The sequence below is a fragment of the Monodelphis domestica genome, chromosome 4 (genome assembly GCF_027887165.1).
Source record: "Monodelphis domestica isolate mMonDom1 chromosome 4, mMonDom1.pri, whole genome shotgun sequence".
Lineage (NCBI taxonomy): Eukaryota > Metazoa > Chordata > Mammalia > Didelphimorphia > Didelphidae > Monodelphis > Monodelphis domestica.
In genome coordinates, this window is record NC_077230.1 from 21186905 (window position 1) to 21209339 (window position 22435).

Below are 22435 nucleotides of genomic sequence, written 5' to 3' on the forward strand. Positions count from 1 at the left end.
AGTCGAAGAATTCCATGGAGACTGGAACAACCTTCAGGAAGTGATGCAGAGCAAAAGGTACAGAACCAGGAGAACATTGTACACTCATATACATACACTCAAATACAAGTACAATCAAATGCAAGGACATTAAGGAGGGACTCATGAGAAAGAATGCTATCCACATCCAGAGGAAGAACTGTGGGAGTAAAAATGCAGAATTAAAACAACTGCTTGATCACATGGTTGGATGGGGATATGATTGGGGATTTTGACTCTAAATGATCACCCTAGTGTAAATATCAATAATATGGAAATAGGTATTGATCAATGATACATATAAAACCCAGTGGAATTGTGTATGGGCTATTGGGGGTGTGGGGGGAAGGGGAGGGAAGAACATGAATCTTGTAACCATGGAAAAATATTCTAAATTAATTAATTAAATGAACTTCAATTTTAAAAAGCTGGGTTTCAAGTCCTAACTGTAACTATAGCTATAGCTATGTTATCTTAAGCACTAGTTAGTCATAGAAAGAGAAACTTTTGAAATATAAAGATTTGCATTTTTTTTAAAACCCTCATCTTAGAATCAATGTTCCAAGGCACAAGAACAGTAAGGACTAGGCAATCAGAGCTAAGTGATTTGCCTAGTTGAGATCAAATTTGAACCCAGCACCTCTCATCTCTACTCTTGGCTCCCTATCTATTGAACCATTTGGCTGCCCTGATTTTGCCTCTTTAAACCTATTAGCTTCTAATTGTATGACCCTGGGCAAGTCACTTAACTCTGTTTGCCTAGCCCTTGCCCTTCTGTCTTAAAAGTTGTTATTGAGATAGAAGGTAAGGTTTTAAATAAATAATGAAAGCATTGGCATAATTTTTTTAGAGTCAGTAGGAATTGTAGTGGCCAGCTAGTTCAATCTATACTTCCCAAATAAAATATGCCTTTAAAAAAGCCCCAAGTCTTCTCTTCTCTAAGTTAAATATCCACAGTTCCTTCAATCCTTCCTCAATATGACAAGGACTTAAGGTTCTTCAGGATCCTGGCTTCTTTCCTATTTACCAATGCCCTCCTAAACGAAAACACTTAGAACTCAGCATAATACTTGAAAGATGATATCACATGGGCAGATCCTCACTCCTCTTTATTCCTGGAACATATACTTCACTTAATACAGCTAATGATGCATTTAATTTTGGGGAGGAGATTGGAGCAGAGGCAGAAGAAGGCTTGCTATATCACACTGTCAATTCAGGAACCTTTCTAAGATTGTAAATCAAAAAGAAGGCACTAATCTACAAAGGGGAAGTTCCTTAGATGGAATGGGACCAATGAGCCTGGAAGCTGTGCTGGCTCATTATACCTGGTTCAGAAGTATCTTGGGATAACATTCTCATGCCCTATAACTATAATTTGACAACCTTCTACCTGTCGGGATTTTTCCCTTTCTTTTCCTTTTGAGATTAATCCATTTCAGTTGAAAAATATAGTTGTCTTCACTAAAGAGAATTATAAGGGCCATCTTGTTTTGTCTGTTTCACCTCCCTTCCCCAAGTTCTTGGGACATTGGCTGCCAGTGCAGAGTAAGAAAGGAAATGTGCAAACAGGAATAACAAAACTCCATAGCAAAGTATTTAACACTAGGTCAAGGACTCTGTCATGATAAATTAGAGCATCATGATAGATTATTTTGTTCAATTTTGGGATCCTTGGTTTAAGAAAGAAAGGGGAAGGAAATAAGTATTCATTAAGTGCCTTCTGTATACAAAATGCCTTCAAATATGCTTTCTTCATCTTCATAACAACTCTGTGAAACTTTATCTCCATTTTACAGTTAAAGAAACTGAGGCAAACAGACTTGCCCAGTGTCACATAGCTATTAAGTGTCTGAGGCTAGATTTGATTCCAGGTCTCCCTTAACTCTAGTCTCAGAACACTGTCCATTTTGCCACTTAGCTGAAGGACATTGAAAAGCAGGTTTTCCAGGTAAGGGCAACCAGGATGGTGAAGGACCTGGAGCCCATATTCTATGAAAATTGAAAGAACTGAAGAGGTTTCTTCTGGAAAGACCAAAAGACTGGGAAAGAAGAGGGAGCATGATAACTGTTTTCAAATATTTGAAGGACAGCTATGTGGAGAAAGGATTTAATTTATGGAATCAAATTAATACAGAGTGGATGGCAGGTAATTTTAGAAGAGACATAATCAACATAGAGAAAGGGAAAGACCTCCTCAAGAATGATGAGAGATGGGCTGAGTGTTGAAGGAAGCCAGAGGAGTTTCCACTGAATAGTAGTAACAAAGAGACAAATTTAAGTCAGATATCAGGAAAAAACTTCATATTAATTAGATATATACAAAAGTGAAATGGACTGAATTGAGAAAGTAGGTATCCTCTTCTTAAAAGTCTTTAAGTCTGGATGATCTCTTTTGAAGAAAGTTATGGTGATTATTCCATTCCTTTTTTTTTTTTCTCTTTAGAGAAAAAAGGCAGAAAAGCAGTAAGGGCTAGGCAATGGGAGTCAAGTGACTTGCCCAGGCTCACACAGCTAGGAAGGCTAAAGCCATATTTGAACCCAGGACCTCGTGTCCCTAGGCCAACCTCTCTATATCCACTGAGCCACCTATCATATATGTGTTGAACTAGAAGACTCCTTAGATCCCTTCCAACTGGAAAAGTCTATGAATATGTGATTCTATGACTCAGAAGCAGGGGAGGGGGGGGGAACAAGAGGAAACATGGGTTTGGAAGTCACAGACTTTTTCTTGTGGGTCTGGCCTGCCTTTATTTAGACCAATGTGTCATGAGATGATCTGGCAGTAGTGAGATGACACTCAGAGGACACTAGGGGGGAAACTAGGTGGTTCAATGGATAGAGCACCAGACCTGTAGATAGGACATCCTGGTTCGAATTTGACTTCAGACACTTCCTAGCTGTTTGACTCTAAGCAAGTTTAACCCCCCATTGCTCAGCTCTTCTGTTTGGAACCAATACATAGTGCCAATTTTAAGAGTTTAAAAAAAAAAAGAGGGCACTAAATGGAAAGCACAGAATGCTGAGTCCATTCCCAGCCCTCAGAAGAACTGAGTCCTGGATCCAGGATTCCGGAATTTTTATCAAGAGATATTCTACTAGATGTGAATCCAATAACAGTTGGCAGTTAGATAGGTATTCTCTACATTCCTTTTGGGGGCCCCTGGCCATGCCTTGTACTTTCCCACCTCTGTACCTTTGTTTAGACTATTCCGGAGGTCTGAAACATCTTCCTATCCTCTAGGACCTTGTTGAATTCCTTCTCATCCTTTAAAGGTCAATTCAAATGCCACCTTCTCAACTAAGTCCTTCCATTCCCCCATTTTGAATCCTGGCCCAGAGTTCTTTCTACTTCTTGACTTCTGTGGTTTTTTTCTTCACTTGGGCACCTTCCCTTGACCTCAGTTTCACAGATCAATTTTGATTTGCACTTACTTGCTTTGGGAGAATCATCTTGGATTTCCTCTCTATGCTACCTGCTAAGTGTAATATTATTCATATCACTAACATTAGCACTTCTCCATAGTTTCTTTTAAAAAAGGAAAAAATCCTTTCCTTTCATCTTGGAATCAATACTGTGTATTGATCCCAAAACAGAAAAGCTGTAAGGGGTAGGCAGAGGGAGTAAGTGACTTGCCCAGGGTCACACAGCTAGGAAGTATCTGAGGACAAATGTGAACCCAGGACCTCCCATCTCTAGGCCTGACTCTATACACTGAGCCACATAGCTGGCCTGTGTCCATAGTTTCTTACATTCATCTTCTCCAAAATCATAAATTCCTTGAAAGGAACATACATCTGTGTGTCTCTCTGTCTCTGCCTTTCCCTCCTTCCGGCTAGTATGGAGGCACATTACAAGTGCTCAATAAACTCTGAATGATTAATTAAAGATGCACCAGGAAGTAAGATTACTGTTGCTGTAGCCTTTGTTCCTGCTCTAATAAATACCTTTCTGTATTTTTGTTGCATGTATTTTGTTGCACAAATAGACACGGACTCAAATTCTTTGGGTTGTTGTCTTTTTTCTGGAGTAACCCTTAAAGTGTGATGTTCCAGCTGTAATTATTATCATTATCAAAAAACCTGAGGCAGAGGAGATTCCCCAGAGACAGGCTGGACAAGGCAGCCTCCAGCCTCTCTCATTCCTTTTAGCTCCAAGATTCTGTGATCCTCCCTGGCCAGGGCTTTCTAATTTGGAATGAGTAACTGGCTCTCCTGGTGCCATCCTTCCCTATCAGGCTTGGAATGTTGCAAGAGACTGAATGGAGAGTCTTTGTTTGTCAGAGGAGACTGTTTCTTTAAGGAAAGAGCCAGGGTGTGTAACCACCCAGTGAGTAGTGTAGGTAGGGTCATGGATCCATAACTGAAATAAGAAGCAGAAAATTTGAAAAAGAAAACTGAATTTAGGAATTTGGATTTTGCTGGAGGGGGAGTGTGATGAAGCAAGGCAGTGGGGGGGGGGAGGGAGAGAGGAAGAGAGAGGAGAGCGAGAAGGAGAGAGAGAGAGAGAGAGAGAGAGAGAGAGAGAGAGAGAGAGAGAGAGAGAGAGAGAGAGAGAGAGAGAGAGACAGACAGACAGACAGACAGACAGACAGACAGAGAGAGACAGACAGAGAGAGAGAGGGAGGGAGGGAGGGAGGGAGGGAGGGAGACAGAGACAGAGACAGAGGGACACAGAGAGAGAGTTCACTTTCTCCATTTTAAATGTGTTCTTGATGGGTAAAAGCTGTGTGGTTTTCAAGCATTTCTAAATAGGTTTCCTTACGCATGCGTACAACATTCAAAGCTGCGCTCTGGGCTTAAATCAAAGGGAAGAGAAAAGAAAGGGGAGGAGGGCGAGGGAGGAGAGGAGAAAAGAAGAAAGAGAAATGGAGAAGAGGCTTGTTGATTACTCACCATTCAAGAAGAGGACAAACATCTCCAGTCTTTTCTTATGCTGCCTCTCAGAGCCAGCAAGGTCTTCTGTTCCTAAGGGAACAAAGAAAGCTAGGTAGGAGAGAGCAAAAGGCCTGGGTTCAAATCCCTGTTCTCACCTCAAATCATCTTCCAAGGAGTTTGAGCTTGGTTAAACAATCACCCAATCTCCCTGAGCTTCATAAAACTAAACAGGCACTTTAGAAAGTGTCTATCGTCGATCTAGATCGGGAAGAATCCTATAGAGGCCATCTAGTTGGTGACTCCCTCCCAGTTTTACAAATAAGGAAACTAAGGCCCAAAGACATGAAGTGACTGTGTATAGATAGCAGAGCTCAGGCTCCTTATTCCCAGTCCAGACAGCTTTTCACCACACCATGATCCTTTCCTCCTCTGTAATAGGAAAAGGTTGAACTGGTTCACCCCTAAAGTGGCTTCCCCCCTCTAAAAATCCCTAGAATCTGTGATCCTGATTATTCTGGAAAACACATTTTTAAGTCTTAAAACATGGAGAAAAAAAATCGATGTATCATTATTAATATTGTTGTAAATGGTACTCAGTTGTACATACCTCTAGACTCCAAAGCAGCGATTTTCAAATTTTTTGTCTCAGTATTGCTTTAATAATCTTAGAAATGCTAGAGAACCCCACCCAAACAAAGCATTTACTTATATGGATTCTATCAACTTACATTTATTATATGGGAAATTAAACATACTAATGTTATTATGAAGACAATGTTGTCTTTTCAAATCCCCTAAAAGGGAATGGGAACCTCAAACTGCTCTTCTAGGACCAGCAGGCACACCCTCCTTAATTGTTTTGAACTTCCCCATAATTTTCCCATTCCTTTAATCCCTGTCCTCACTCCCACCCCATCTTTGTGGTGGATTTTTAGAAAACAAACACAGCAGCAGCTCCCTTCAAAGCCCCAGACTGTTCTTTCAGGAGGTGCCTTGGGGGCTACTCTGACCATCAGCACAGCTCTCTGTGAGACCTTCACTTGACTAAAATCTTTAAAGAGAATTTCTGCCTAGGGAGATAGAAAAACAATATTCTGCAAGCCTGTGCAAAGAATTGCTTCTTGTGGGATAAAGAAACCCAGAGCATCAATCACTTACCTGGAAGGATGCCTTCTGGGTCTTCCTCCATTCCTCAGAACTGACCTTCCACTTCCCTACTCCATCCATTGCCTGAGCTTGACAGAAAATGATAAGGTAGTGGGAAGGAGGGGGTGGGACATTATTCTGGGGGTTTGGGTGGTTATTCTTTTTTTCCAGAAAAGCTATGATTTAATGGCTAGAAAATCCTCTCTGTCAGATAAGGATTAAGAGGGATGGGAAAATGTGTGCCCTATAAAGCCTCAAAGAGGAAGACAGATTTTGTTGACAAATCATTCTGCTTTATCCTCGTGTCCCTAGCACTCTTTGCCCTCTTTGTTCTCTCCATCATCTTTATCCCCTTCCATTCTCCTTCCTTCCTTCCATCCCTCCACCAAATCTCAACCAAAATCAACCTAAAATTGGCTTCTTACCACCTAAGTGGCATACAGTAGGGCCAAACACCACTGATTTTATGTTACTCAAAGGGGGGAGAGAATGCAGGGAGGGTTACACACTTAGGTCTTCCAGCAAATGCAGGATTGTTGTTTAGTTGTTTTTGAGTTGCATCTGACTCTGAGTGACCTATTTAGGGTTTTCTTGGCAAAGACACTGGAGTGCTTGGTCATTTCCTTCTCCAGCTCATTTTGCATAGGAGGAAACTGAGGTAAACAGGGTTACATGACTTGCCCAAGGTCACACAACTAGATCTGAATTCAGGAAGATGGATTTTCTTAACTTCCGGCCTGATTCTCTGTCCACTGTGCTACCTAGATACCCCTTTTTAAAGGTTAGGAATGCACTAAGGTTCTAAGGTATTAAAGGTTAGGGAAGCTAGGTGATGGGCCTGGGGTCAGGAAGATGCATTTTCCTGAGTTCAAATCTGGCCTCAGACACTTACTATGTGATCCTGAGTAAGTCACTTAACCCTCTTTGCCTCAGTTTCCACATCTGTAAAATGAGTTGGAGAAGGAAATGGCAAACCACTCCAGTATCTTACCAAGAAAATCCCAAATGAGGTCCCAAAGAGTCAGATACCACAGAAGACAACCAAATAACCTGGAAAAGCTTAGAAATCTGGAACAAAACTAATTTTTAATAGCTTAGAATTTAGGTGTACTTTTAACCTTTGATAGTTTAGGATTGCACTAAGAATATTGAGAGATTCTGTGTAAAGTGAATAAAAGCATGTATACAAAGTAACTCAATACAATTGGAAGAGATCAGGATAGCTTTCAATGCAGAAGATGGCGCTTGAACTGAAGGTTAAAGGAAAAGAGGGGAGCAGCTAGGTGGCTCAGTGTATTACGAGATGGGAGGTTCTGGGTTCAAATGTGACCTCAGACACTTCCTAGCAGTGTGACCCTGGGCAAGTCACTTAACCCCCAATGTGGAGCCCTTACTGCTACTTGTCTTGGAGCCAATACTTAGTTTTGATTTAAGATGGAAGGAAGGGTTTAAAAAAAGAGGTGAGGGGGAAGTCACATGGTTATGTCTATCTATATTTAGGGAAAATTACTTTAGCAGCAGTGTGTCCCATAATCTACAATGGAATGAGATCTATAAGAGACTATAGCAATGTTCTAGGAAAGGTGTGATCCAAGGGCTCCGGGTTCCTCTTATCAATCAGCCTTGACTCCTCCCATTCCAGTGTCTTTGCCAAGAAAATCCCAAGTGGGGTCAGGAAGAGTCACACCAGACTGAAACGACTAAACAACAATAAAGCCTGATCTAAAGTGGACTCAGAAAAGGCTTGGATAAATCATTGGTAACAAAGAAATAGGAGCAGATTCCACAGCTTCCTGAGGATAAAGTCAAGAAAAACTCTGGCAAATGGCATCTTGTGTGTACTGTTGTGTCAGATGGTTGAGAGGTGTCATTGTGGGGTGCAAGCAAGCCCTTCTGACCCCTTCTGTATTCCTACAGAATAACCCTTTCTGACCTAGGATGAGCATGGAGGAGAAAAAATACTGGATTTGGATTCAGAAGTCTTGTCTCCAGGGAAAGAGTGCTGGGTTTGAAGCCACAATAACTGGGTTCAAATCCTGTCTGTGACACTATTCAACTTCACGTGTCTGTGTCCTTCTTTAAAGGAGGAAATTGGTCTAAATGGTCCCTGCCAGCTCTGTGTGTTTGATCTGACACCAACCAAATATGGCAAACAGGCTGATCACTTAAATATTTCAAGCCTCACTTTTCTCATCTTTTTCAACCCTTACCTTCCATCTTGTCAATACTAAGTACTGGTGCCAAGTCAGAAGAGTAGCAAAGGCTAGACAAGGGGGTTAAGTGACTTGCCCAGGGTCAAGGAGCTTGGTAGTATCTGAGGCTAGATTTGAATCCAGGACCCCCACTAGCTGGCCCCTTTTCTCATCAATAAAATGGAAGTGATGGTATTTTTGCTGTATATTTCCTTAACTTCTGAGGAAAGTGTTTTGTAAAATTGTAAGTAGTAGGGGAAGTTAGATGGCTCAGTAGATAGAGCATGAAATGAGAGGATGTGGGTTCAAATCCAACATCAGACGCTTCCTAGCTGTGTGAGTGGACAAGCCACTTAATCCCCATTGCCTAGCCCTTACTGATCTTCTGCCTTGAAATCAGTACTTAGTATCTTTTTTTTTTAATAACCCTTGCCTTCAGTCTTAGAATCAATACTGAGTATTAGTTCCAAAGCAGAAAAGCAATAAGGGCTGGGCAATAGGAGTGAAGTGACTTGTCCAGGGTCACAAGGTCCAGGGTCACCTAATTCTCAGGTAAGGGTTAAAAAAATGTTTTAAGCAGCATATGTGTGGCCACTAGTGTCCTCCTTTTCCTTCAGTTCTTAGAAAACACCAGGAGATAGGTCCTCAGTGAACTGGGAACACAGGATTGTGTCCCTGAGCACAACTAGACACTGATGGGCTTTGTAGAAAGAGGCAGTTGTTAGCAGCAATTCAGTGACCCAGAACAATTCTGAGAAAGATCACCATCCGCATGGAGAGAAAGAACTGTGGGAGCAGAAACGCAGAAGAACAACATATGATCCATCAATCACGTAGTGGTTCCATGGGGATGTGATTGGGGTTGGGGTATTAAAAGATCGCTCCACTGCAAATATGAAGAACACAGAGATGGGTTTTGAACAATGATCCATGGATAAGCCAGGGGAACTGCTTGTTGGCTTCGGGAGGGGGGAATCATGAATCGTGTAACCATGAATCAAAAAAGGAACAACAAACAAAGAAAGACAGTTGTGATTTCTGGTTGGCGCTGGGCAGCCTTCAGTGGGAATCTCTAGCGTATATGCCAAACGTCAGGCAGTGCTGCGACAGGACACTCCAAAAAGTGAAAACGCTCTCAGATATATTGAGAGAAACCTGCCGTTCAGAACAAAAGAGGACACTTGGCTCTAGTCGGGCCGTTTGAAATCCAATTGTGGGCACCATGTTTATAGGGAGATGAATAAGCTAGAGAGTGTCCAGAGGAGGGCAACCAGGATGGCAGAGGACCTTGGGAAGGTAGAATAGGGTTATCTTCAGCAACTGCTGCAGACTTCGGGGGGGGGGGGGGCTGGGGTTGGCCTTGGGGAGACAGACTGTATTCAGGCTGCCGCCATAAGGAAGAAGCATTTAGACGTGTTCTCCTCGGCTCCGGAGGACTGTGCTAGGGGCCACGGGTGGAATTTTCAAAGAGGCAAATCAAAGAAGCTTGATTTAAGGGAAAACGGGCTAACAATTAGAGCCACCCAAAGTAGACACTGGGAGGTGGGAGGCTCCCCTTGCTGGAGATGTTCGTTCAAGCACAGATAAGATGAACGTCGTCAATTAGCGTCGTGGGGAAAGGGGGAGTCTCATCCGTATGGGTTGAGACTCTATGAGGAGGGGCGGCTGAATGAGCTACTTAAATCATTTTTTATGGAGAAAGTACCCTCCCCCCTCCCCGCATCCCCACCCCCACCCCAGGTGAAACTCATCTCACACTCCCTTTGGTTAAATCTGATAATCCACTCTTGGATCGTGTGCAGACAGATATTGAGGCTGCCGGCGGGTTTCCATGGCAACCAGCCCCTTGGTGAGTGCTGTACCAGACTGGCTGTGCTGACACAAGCTCGGTACATTCTTTCCTGTCATCAAGGCCACTTCTCTCCAGCGGGTTGGGGGGCGGGGGAGGGGGGAGGGGGGAGGGAGTAAGGACTTGTCTGGAAAATCTACCCAACGGGGGTGGGGTTGAGGAGGGGGGTTTATTACCTTCGAGCCAGTCTTTAAGAGGCTAATTTTAGCCTAATTCACCCTGACCTCTATTGGGAAGGAAACAGCTGGGTGAGGGGGAGCCGAGGAGCGAAATCAGCTCTGCTGCAGTAAGTATCCCTCTCTGTTTTGGAGTGGACTTTCCCCCTCCCTTTTTGACTGGGGGATGGTAGGAAGGAGACGAGAACACAGAGAAGGCCGAGTGAGACTGCAGAAGAAGGGGAGGGGAGGGGAGGAGAGGGGGGAAGCTGGTCTTTTGTGAAAGCAACTCTGCGACAGAAGCTCTGCAGCCTCCAGTTGGGTGTTCTGCACCAGGAAGCCCGCACTTCCAATCCCTAGCTTCCCCCCTCTCCCCTGGTGCATGCATCTCCCTTATAGCCGTCCTTCCTACTTCAGTTCTTGCAGCTTCCTTCAATCTTTAGTAAAAGACCTTCCTCTGCCAGCCAACCAATTAGAGGACGGCTTTCTCAGGCCCTGCAAGGTCACCTGCAAAGGGAAAATGGAAAATGGAAAATGGATTCACTGAAAACCCCCAAATAAGCAGAAGCTTGCCTTTGGGGATGGTACTATCCCAAGCCACCGACCTGTGACAGATATGGGTGATGATTATTCATAAAGGCCCCCTGCTCTTGCTTCTCCAGGAGAACTGGTTTAAGGCTGCGCCATCAAGTATCCCAATATGCTGAATCATGGGACGACCATTTGTGCTCAAATTGTCCAGGCCTTTTATTGAATCAATGAGGAAACTGAGGCAGACAGAGATTAAATGATTTGCCTGAGGTCAGAGGTAGGATTTTAACCCAGGTTTTCTCTCCCTCCCTCGACCTCCTACCTCACCCCTTGGGAAAGAAATATGATGCCAGTCAAACAGATGAATTTCATTCAAAATGTTAGCCATGTGGTAAAGAGAAGGGGGGAGAGGGGAGAAGCAAGAAAAATAAAGAGGTAAAAATGTTTAAATCTGCACATCAGAACATCAGTTTTCTCTCTGGAGGTGGACAGCATTTTCATCAGAAGTCCTTTAGAATCAGGTTGGATTGCAGTGATCAGACTTGCTAATCTTTTATTGTTGATTATTTTTTATGATTTTTAAAATATTTTAATTAAAACCTTCATCTTACCTTTTGTCTTAGAATCAATACCATGTATTGGTTCCAAGGCAGAAGAGTAGTAAGGGCTAGGCAATGGGGATTAAGTGACTTGTTCAGGGTCACACAGCTAGGAAGTGTCAGGTCAAATCTGAACTCAGGACCTAGTTGCCCCCTATTATTATGATTTTCTTGTTACTGAGAACCTTCTCCTCTTGCTTCTACTCAGTTTACTTTTCATCAGTTCACATAAATCTCCCCAAGATTTTCTGAAACCATCACAATTATATACCATAACTTGTCTAGTCAATCTCCAACTGATTGTCATGCCCTCAGTTTCTAATTCTTTGACACCACAAGAAATTCTGCTATAAATATTGTTATACCTATGAATTCTTTTCCTCTTCCTTTGGTCTCTTTGGAGTATCAATCTACTAGCAGAGGAGTGTTGCTGGTTGAACCCAAATTTTCCATTCTACCACAAGCATCGAGAGAAAAAACCTTGAGCTAAACAGAAAATACATTTGGGAGCCAACAGGAAACTAAGCTAGAGTAAATTCATCTATTTATTTATTTGTTTGTTTTAAACCCTTATCTTCCATCTCAAAGTCAGTACTGTGTATTGGCTCCAAGGCAGAAGAGTGGTAAGGGCTAGGCAATGGGGGTCAAGTGACTTGCCCAGGGTCACACAACTGGGAAGAATCTGAGGCCAGATTTGAACCCAGGACCTCCCATCTCTAGGCCTGGTTCTCAATCCACTGAGCTACCCAGCTGCCCCTGAGTAGAGTAAATTTAAATCAGGGTCCAAAGAAGAAATTTTCAGAAGATCCTCCTTCAGTTTAATTACATGTAAAATAAATGTCAGCTTTATAGAAAGGGTCTCTTCTTCTCTTGGGCTGCCCAATAATATATGTTGCCCTAGGCAAGTCAGCTTCCTCATCTATAAAATGGGAATAATAATATAGCAGGATGGTTATAAGGTTCAGCTGAAATAATATTTTTGAAGTACTTTGCAAACCTTAAAGTGTTCTATGTCAATAGCTTTATCTGAGAGGCAGCATGTTAGAGGGCTAGCTTTGGGTTCAGGAAGACCTCAGTTTAGGACCTTTGACAAATACTGGCTATGACATCCATGGCAAATCACTTAAAACTCACAGTGTCCCTAAGCAACCCTTGAAGACTATAAATTACAGAATGATTGTTGATGAAGTTAAATTTTAGGTCCAAGATCTTTGACCCACAACTATATGTTTAGGGAACAAGTGTCCTCCTCATCCCCAGACCTCCAAGATAAGATATCAGGGCTAGGAAGGGGCTGGTTTCTAAGGAGAAAAGTTTAGAAAGAGGAGTCTCAGAACATCCTTTTGCCATAGTTGGTCCTATTTTAAGACAACTTCTCTTTATACAAGTACACATAAATTTCTACCCCCAACTACCAAAAAACTTTTTTACTGAATTAGAAAAAACCATAACAAAGTTCATATGGAAGAACAAAAGATCAAGGATATGCAGGGAAATCAAGAAAAAAAAAAACGTGAAGGAAGGAGGCCTTGCAGTCCCAGATCTCATACTATGCTATAAAGCAGTGGTCATCAAAACAATTTGGTACTGGCTAAGAGACCTCTGATATATTTTTAGCTTTATTTCCCCTGATTTTTTTCAGCCAGTAATTCTGGCAACTTGAATCCAATTAAAGAAAGTTACCCCTTGGTCCCCACTATTAGATGTCCAAAAACCATAAACACCACCAACAACCCCATCTTGTCTGAGAGATGAGAAACAGTAAGCTTGCCCAGTCAGACTTTTCTGCTTGGATTATTCCTGTATAGACCTTAGAAATAAGGCACCGGAAGGTAATCTTTATAAAGTGCATTATAAAGTGAACAGGGGATGCCGATGATGATGATGATGATGATGATGATGATGATGACCATAATATAACTTTTATATAACACTTGAAATTTTTCAAAGTTCTTTATATATAAATATATCATCTCATCAGACCTCTCAGCAACCCTACTAGATAAATCCTATGGATATTATTATTCCCATCCTCCAAATCAATCCATCAGAGAACATTTATTAAATTCTTACTAGTGGCTGAGAATGCATATATAAAAGTAAGTTACCCTTTGCCCTCAAGAAGCTTACATTCTATGAGAGCAGCGGTTCTCAAACTTTTTTGATCTCAAGACCTCTTTTCACTTTTAAAAATTATTAAGGACCCCAAAGAATTTTCTTTATAGCTATCGAATATTAAATGCATTTGAAATAAAATGGATAACTTTTAAAGATATTTATTAATTTATTAAAAAGAACAATAAACTCATATGTTAACATAATATATTTTATGAAAAATAACTATTTTCCAAAACAAAATTATTTAGTGGCACTGTTTTATATTTTTGCAAATATCTTTAGTATCTTGCTTAGTAGAAAACAGCTAGATTTTCATGCCTCTGCATTCAAACTGTTTCGATGTTATTTTGGCTGAATTATATGAAGAAAATATGGTCTCAATATAGTCGGAAAAGAAAGCAGTATTTTAATAGTGTTTTACATAATTGTGAATAGTCTTTTTTGATACTCCAGCAAAACTCAACAAATGATAGTTCCTTAAAGGTTAGTTTCCTACGATATCACTAAACTTTATATTATGTTAAAATCCATTGATCTACTGTGCACTGTGAACAGATCTTTTACCCATGTGTGATTTTGTAAACATCATGTTTGATGATTTGGAAAATATTGGTTCACTGAGTTATGCAGATCTTCCAAATGTTGACACAGATCTTCCAAATATTTAACAGAATATTAAAAAGATGTGTGATCAAGGGTTGAGATTTAACAAAAGCAATCATTTTCATTGTTTCATCAAAGAAATTTTAAGTGAAACTCACTTTTTTAAAACTGGAGGTGTGTGACTGTAAAGAATACAATGAGTTCCAGGAAAGTTTGGTGCTGCCATCTTGATCCATGCTATGGCATCAGCAGTTCAAGCTACCAATGCTTTCATGCCATTAATGCAACTGTCAACAGTATTCCATGTTAAGCCATGAGACTCCAAAAAATTATTCCACATTTAAAATATTTTAGCACCATTTGTGTTTATTGCCAAACATTCACACAAAAGGTCTTCTTTGATAATTAGTTGGTGCTATCCCATGAATATAAGCAAAATAATAAGTTTAGTCACATCTGTAGATTCATCCATTTGTAAGGCAAAAGAACAATTTGTACAAAAGTACAAGAGGAGATCTTAACAGACTTCATTTTCATTGTTGTTCAGTCATTTCAGTTGTGTCTGACTCTTCACAATTCCATTTGAGATTTTCTTGGCAAAGATTATGGAGTGGTTTGTCATTTCCTTCTCCAGCCTTTTTTCCAGATGAGGAAACTGAGGCCAATGGATTAAGTGACTTGCCCAGGGTCACATAACTAGTGTTTAAGACCAGATTTGAACTCAGGAAGATGAGTCTTTTTTACTTCAAACACAGAGCTTTATACACTCTGTCACCTAATTGTATTTTTATTTGTTTAAAAAAGTAAATATTTTATATGTGTAAATATTTTACATTTTCAGCCTCTGAAAAATTTCAGTGTACTATTATGAAAATAATTTTAAAGAGGAAAGTCCTCTGAAAGTGTCTTGGAGACCCAAGGGTCAAAGGAAGATATTTTGTTTTATTTGGCAGGGGAGAGGGGGAATTTTTTATTTTTGGTTAATTTATTTAGAATATCTTTCCATGGTTAAATGATTCATGTTCTTTCCCTCCCTTCCTTCCCCCATCCTGGAGCTAATGAGCAATTCCACTGGGTTTTACATGTATCATTGTTCAAAATTTTCAATTGAAATTTTTCAAATCTAAAAAAAAGAAGAATTGTCCTGGATCATTGCATTGCTGCTAGTAGAGAAATCCATTACGTTCAATTGTACCACAGTGTATTTGTTTCTGTATACAATGTTCTCCTGGTTTTGTTACTTTTGCTCTGCATCAATTCTTGGAGGTCATTCCAGTTCACATGGAATTCCTCCAGATCATTATTTTTATTTTATTTTATTTTAAACCCTTACCTTCCATCTTGTAGTCAATACTATGTATTGGCTCCAAGGCAGAAGAGTGGTAAGTGCTAGGCAATGGGGGTTAAGTAACTTGCCCAGGGTCACACAGCTGGGAAGTGTCTGAGGCCACATTTGAACCTAGGACCTCCCATCTCTAGGCCTGGCTCTCAATCCACTGATCTACCCAGCTGCCCCCTCATTATTCCTTTTAGCACAATAGTATTCCATCACCAACAGATACCACAATTTGTTCAGCCATTCCCCAATTGAAGGGCATCCCCTCATTTTCCAAATTTTTGCCACCACAAAGTTATGAATATTCTTGTACAAGTCTTTTTCTGAGGAAAGTATTTTAAGAATCACTGTACTGGGAAGATGCAAGAAATTCTTCTTGGATGAAGCATGGTCTCAGTGACTGGGTCCTGCCCATAGGAGAGCTGCTTATCCTCAAGTGCTGAGACTCACCCTCCCATCCAGTAGCTTCTCTTATACAATTGAAAAGATTAACTGTCAAAATATGGGACACTTTGAGGTAAGATAAGTAAGAAAACTGAGGTAGACAGAGATTAAGTGATTTACCCAAGGTCATACCAATGCGATTCTAATTCATGTTTTCTCTAACTGCAAGTACTATCTGAGAGGGATGGGAGTTTGTTGGCACAGATTCCACAAAGCAGTCCATAATACATTTCTGCCTTAGAAATCAAAGCTGGTGAGATCTTTAGAGATCACCTAATTCAACCCTAGCATTTCACAGATGAGGATTCAATGATCTGCTGGTAGTTTGCTGGCACAAAAGAACTGGGACACACCACTTCCCACTCCTTCCCTAAGCTTCCATATCAGATACATCACCTTCCAAAGTCTCCTGGCTCAGGGAAAGAGCCTCCAAGGCTAGCTTCTAGATCGCTTCTACTACACAGCAACCCAAAGGTGGGACAATTGAAGGCTGTGTAGAAACCTGGAGACAAGCTTGGACCTTCTTTCCTAAACCTATTTTCCCCAGTGGCTCTTATTGTTACTCTCTGGACTCCTTCCCCTTTTCCCAATATGCTTATTTTATATGTCTTATCCTCCCCATTCCAGGGACACTAAATCCCTAACGTCTGAAAATCAAGTTCCCATCTCCAACCCCATGTTTTCCTTGCACTTACTTTAGTATTTGAATTATATTTATTTGTATACCTGGTTATCTGCCATCTTTGATGGTAAACTCACTGAGGTCAGGGATTATATGTTTTATATGTTACCCTAAGCTTAAAGCTGGGATTCTCCTTATTGGTAGGGATTGATTATTTAAAGCTCCCCTGCTTTTGTGAGGGTGTTGAGAGCTTGGGAGAAGAGCAATCCTAGTTTTCTCACTTCCAACTTGAAGAAAGAAGGCATGACATTATAGATTCTCTTCAGGTTCCTGAAGGAGGGAAAGACTCTGGAAAAAAAGGTAAAAATGTAAATGATGGAGGACCTTAATCATATCCCTATCACTTGTTTACCACACTAGAGCCTCTGGAGAATTTCCATTTGAATATAATCTGAGACTCTCTCTTGATTGATATCTCATTTTCTGTGAGAGAGCTCATTCACTCTGTGATTTGTCTGAAATACATTCTTTTGAATAACATCTCGGATTTCTGTTTGCTTTCAGCTTGGACAAAAAAAGGTTAATTTGCTATTTGCTATGTGTGTTCTTTTTGTGCATGCCCTTTGGTGGGAAAGGGAAACCTTGGATATATAACTGGGGCACTCCTTCCCTATCAAGGCATCCCTTAACAATTGCTCACACTTGGGAGCTCATCTTGAATCTAAAAATTATTTCCCCTAGATTAGATATTGGGAGGACACCAGGGAAGTAGATAGATATAATTCCAGCCCAGCTCTAAAGAAAGCACAGTGGCCAACCAGCTTCCCTTCCTGGAAGTAATTAGTTTCCCTTAGAGAAGGGTGAGTAGAGGAGATCAGAGATATTTATTCCTGTTTCCCTGTAAGTCACATCTAGAGAGACCCATGTGAACCCATATAATAACCAAATGGGCAACAGATACCGCCAACTTACATATTGTTAAAAGCATTTATAATTTGGATAGGGGGAAGGAAAGTAACACAGAGGGAAAAATATATATTGAATTTATTAAACATAGAAGGAATGAAGGAAAGGGAAATGGGAAAGGGTGAAATGTGAATTCTTTTACCCACTAAATAAATATCTGACTTACACTAGACTAAAACCTAAGTTATCTAAAGGCAAGTCCAACAGGGGATCAGTAGCTCCCAAAGTTCCTTGGTGAGCCAGAAACAGGAATCCTGTGTGTAGTGTCCACCGATGGTCACTTCCAAGTAGATAGTCCACTCTTCAGTCACTGTCCAGCAGAACACTGAAGAATGAATCCATACCACAGCCAGCAGATATTAAGAAGGCCAGTATCCTGATGGACGGGTTTCAAGATAATTCACATATACACCTGTCTCATTCCTCTCTCAGGTCCAGAGTAACAGTTAATCAACTATCCCTAGGAATTCTGACTCAACCAGGCTCAGGAAGATTCTGATCTCAAGCCCCTGTCCATCATTCCTTGCACACTTTATTTTCCATTGCTACAATATGTATCTTTGCAACTTCCCCTGCTCACTTAATAAATATTTTTCTAAATGCATTTAGAACTGAATCCTTGTTTACATATCTATAGTGTTTCACAACCATCTGGGAGGTAGGTAATATAAACCTCATGGAGGTCTGAGTAATAAATTAATCGTAGTATAGTAGCAGCTTACCAACAGTAGATGAAAGACTGCCTATCACAAAAGGAGCTGCATTCAAATCCTGCCTCTAACTCATGCTAGCAATGTGATTCTAAGCAAATTGATTAACTTCACAGTGCCCTTAGGCAGCTCAAAATCTGTATTAAGAGAGGTAGAGGGTAACTAGTAGCACAGAGAAGAAAGCACTGGACCTGGAGTGAGAAATACCTGAGTTCAAATCCAGCCTGAGATGCTTACTAGCCACCTAACCCTGCCTTCTTCAGTTTTCTCATCTGGAAAATGAGCCGAAGAAGCCAAATGGTAAACCATTTGGTTTCTTTGCCAAGAAAATCCCAAATGAGGTCATGAAGAGTCAGGCAGGACTAAGCAACAACAAAATTGCAGGCACTGGGTGGCCCTCTGGCAAAGTAGGTGATCTCCCTGGCCTTTTCCTCTCAGGGAAAAATCATTGCAAGGTAGTAATTAAGTGTTGGGAGAGACTAACTGGCAAGAACCGGGGCAAATGCTTTAGAGTTAATGGCCCTACCAATATTTAAGTCTTCCTCAAGTCTAGAGGAACTGGTTGAGCCCATTCCACTTGAACCACATTAGGGCTAAACTCAAGGCCATGAAATATATTCAGATCATTCCAAGGTCACTACACTTCATTGCTCTAGTTTCTCTATCCCCCGGACGAGACTCCAAAATGAAGTTCAGGACAGGAAGGGCCTCCAGTGTCCCCAGGGACCACCCCAGGTGGAGCCAGCAGAGGGTGCTAAGGGACCAGTGTTTTTCCTGGGTCAGTCTACTCTGAAGTCATGTCCCAGCTTCCTCTGGATCTGAATCTTCCACCATTGGTGGGTAGAAGTGGGGAATGGAAAGGAAAAAAAGGCTAAAACCCACCCCTCAAACAAAACAAAGTGAATTTTTTAAAATCATAAAATAAAACAAAATGTATATTAATTTACATACTAATTATGTTAGTTCTATGCTTTATTACTATAATTATATTAGTAGTACATAGACTAAGAATATTTTATTTATGTGTAATAAAGGGTATTAAAGAGGACAGCTAGGTGGCTCAATGGATTGAACCAAGCCCAGAGACCATGAAGTCCTGGGTTCACATGTTACCACACCTAGTTGTGTGACCCTGGGCAAGTCACTTAATCCCCCATTGCCTAGCCCTAACTGCTCTTCTGTCTTGGAACAAATACACCGTATTTAATCTAAGATGGAAGATAAGAGTAAAAAAAAAAGAAAAGAAATATGTTAGAATGAGCACAGGTTCTGAAATCAAAGAATCTAAGTGACTTGCCCAGGATGACACAGTTAATAATCCCAGCTCTGCCTCTGAATAACTATGTGATATTGGGTCTCAATTTCTTTATCTGTAAAATGGGGGAGGGGGGAACCTGAGGATCTCAAAGACACTTTAGCATTTCTCAATCCCATGATTCTATGGTTTATCATCTAATTTGGTAGTTTAATTTGAGGTTTTTGAAACTCAGTTTCCTCATCTAGCAAAAGAAGTTAAGACTCATGCTACCTACTTTATAAGGCTGAAGAGAAAAGGAAATCATGGAAGGAGAATCTGGTAATTATAAAACACTCTAAAAACATGTTATGATCTGACACTGAGAATCAGGGGATGTTACAAATGGGCAGTTACCTTAGTAATCTCATAAACCTCTGACATTGCAGAGGGTTCCTTTCAGGGAATATTTGAATATATGTGAATTTGAATGTGTGAACTCATATTGGACAATGAGTAAATGTTTTGTTTAGGATCATGGATCTTTTTTTAACTCATTGGCCAATAGGACTAGAGAGAAATCAGCTGTTTGGCAGCTTCAACTAACATTTTTCCTCTGCCACTCCAATCCCACCAGACCATCTTCTGGATAAAAATTTGTACTTGGAAGATTGTGAAAAGCCCCCAAGTCTCTCCCCTTCTGAACTCAGTTTTTTGTTGAGGTGCACCAAAGAGGAACCTGAGAGTTTCAGAATCCAGCTTCTCCCCCTTAAAAGCACTGAAGCTCATAATGCTCAAAACATACGATAGTGCTATTTATAAATGAAAGGCTATGCAAAGCGCTCATATTTGAGGCTATAGAAGATCCGAACCCACTCCCAGTGATCTTTGGTTTTTGCTGTTCTGTCCTTTTCCAATTGTGTCCAACTCTTCAAGACCCAATTGGGATTTTCATGGTAAAACTACTTGAGTTGTTTGCCATTTCCTTTCCAACTCATTTTCCAGATGAGGAAACTGAGGCAAACTGAATTAAGTGACTTGCCCAAGGTCACCCAGCTATTGTGTCTAAAACCAGATTTGAACTCATGTGTTCCTATTCTAGACTGTATGCTCTATCCACTATAGCACCTACTTATCACCCACAATGGTCAATCTTCCCTTAAAAAAACCTAAACAGCATCATTGACTTGTAACACCGCCCTGCGTGAAGCCCCCCAAATGGTAGGGAAAGCCCTTCTTTCTACTTAGGTTCTCTCCAATATCTCCTTTGTCTATTCTAGATTGCTCTTTATAATTTATTAGCAGTATTTCCCTAATAGGTGTGCTTGATTGGTGTTCCATTTTTTTAAAAAAACTGTTTATTATATATTGGTTCTAAGGCAGAAGAGAGCTGTAAGGGTTAGGCAATGGGGGTTAATTGACTTGCCCTAGGAAGTGTCTGAAACCAGATTCGAATCCAGGACCTCCTGTCTCTAGTCCCGACTCTCAAAACACTAGGCAGCCAGCTGTCCCACCCCACCCCCTCCCTGGGATTCCATTTACAGCTCTCTGTTTCTGGCAAATTTTCCTGGTCTCTCAAACTTGCTCTCAAAAACTGTCCTCCAGAGCCTGCTGGCCCTTTCTCCTGAGCTGGAGTTCTCTTCTTCTCTCCAGGCCAGTTTTTGAGGCCTTTGGGGGTATTTCAGTCTAGGTGGCACAATCCCATTATCCACATAAAAGACCTTCAAGTGACTCTCTACCTTCATCCCAGACTGCCAATTTCAGTCTCTTTTCCTATTTGTTTCATCCTCCCACAGTAAATGCCCAGAGAGAACTAAATACCTCTTGTCCATGGCAGCAACTCCATCAAATGTTGGGGTTGAGAGGGGTGAATGCTGATTCTCTTTCGCTCGCCTAGATTTCTCTGGCACATCTGAACAGGCTCAAACAAATTAGCCTGGCTTGCTTCTCAGAAGGGAGGGGGAGCGGCAAATCCGGAGGATCCAAGGCTCTCCCCAGCAGAGGCACCTCAAAGGGAAAGAGACCATCCTGCCCTGGGAGCAAAGACTGGCTTTCCATAACACTCCCTGTATCTTCTTTAAACTTTGTAGCTTATTTTTTATCGTATCTTATTTAAACTTTGCTTTTATATCAGTCAGGCAACTAAGTGGCCCAGTGGATAGAGTTCTAGGAAGACCCATCTTCCTGAGTTCAAATCTGGACTCAGACACTTACTAGCTGTGTGACCCTGGACAAATCACTTAACCCTGTTGGCCTCGGTTTCCTCATCTGGAAAATGAGCTGGAGAAGGAAATGACAAACCATTCTACCATCTTTGCCAAGAAAACCCCAAATGGAAGCACAAAGAATCAGACAACTGAAAATGACTGAACTACAAACATTTTGTTCCAGTATTTAGCACACTGCTGTTCATACAGACCACTTAAATTTGTAGAGTTCCACTGAATCGCCCAGCCTTCTCTTCTGACAGCAGCTAGCTCTGTCCAATTTTTGTCTCCAGATTGATTATGGTTGCTATGGTGAGCAATCAGCCTGGCTGATCCCTCTGGAAGAGGGAGCCTAGGCCAATTTATTATGTGACTGACTAAAGCAACTACCCTTTGTTCCCCAGATTACCCAACTGCTAGTTATGCTCCTGTATAATCTTCTTCCTGGCTAAGGTGCAGTCACCTCTTGTTTGCCACGTCTCCTGATTCCTCATTCCCTAGCTGCCCAGATACTTTACTAGGTTAGATTGTCTCTTGTGTTTCCATACTTGTTATTTACCTCCCTAAAATCAGAATAGAGTTCAGATTGTGATGGGATGGTAGTGTGTAGACACTTTATACTTTATATATGAATTATTATCAACTATATATGATATATATATATATACATATAATCAAGTCATTTGAACCCAGCCCACCATGAAATAATATGGCCCTCACAATTTGGAACTATGCCCATGTATCATTTGCATAAAATCCAAGATTTTAAAAAAATGGTTTTTTGAGAGAAATTTCAGGAACAGAAACTTGTTAACTCCCCTAATCAA

At 41.0% G+C, this 22435-nt stretch overlaps 1 long non-coding RNA gene across 1 annotated transcript; it reads right to left on the minus strand.

Moving 5' to 3' along the window:
* Positions 1–452: 452 nt before the first annotated feature.
* LOC103092691 (uncharacterized) lies at positions 453–9638 on the minus strand. Its single transcript, XR_466967.3, has 3 exons — positions 6055–9638; positions 4915–4986; positions 453–4381 (listed from the first exon to the last, which is right to left on the minus strand). It is a non-coding gene; the product is annotated as an uncharacterized LOC103092691 (long non-coding RNA).
* Positions 9639–22435: the final 12797 nt, after the last annotated feature.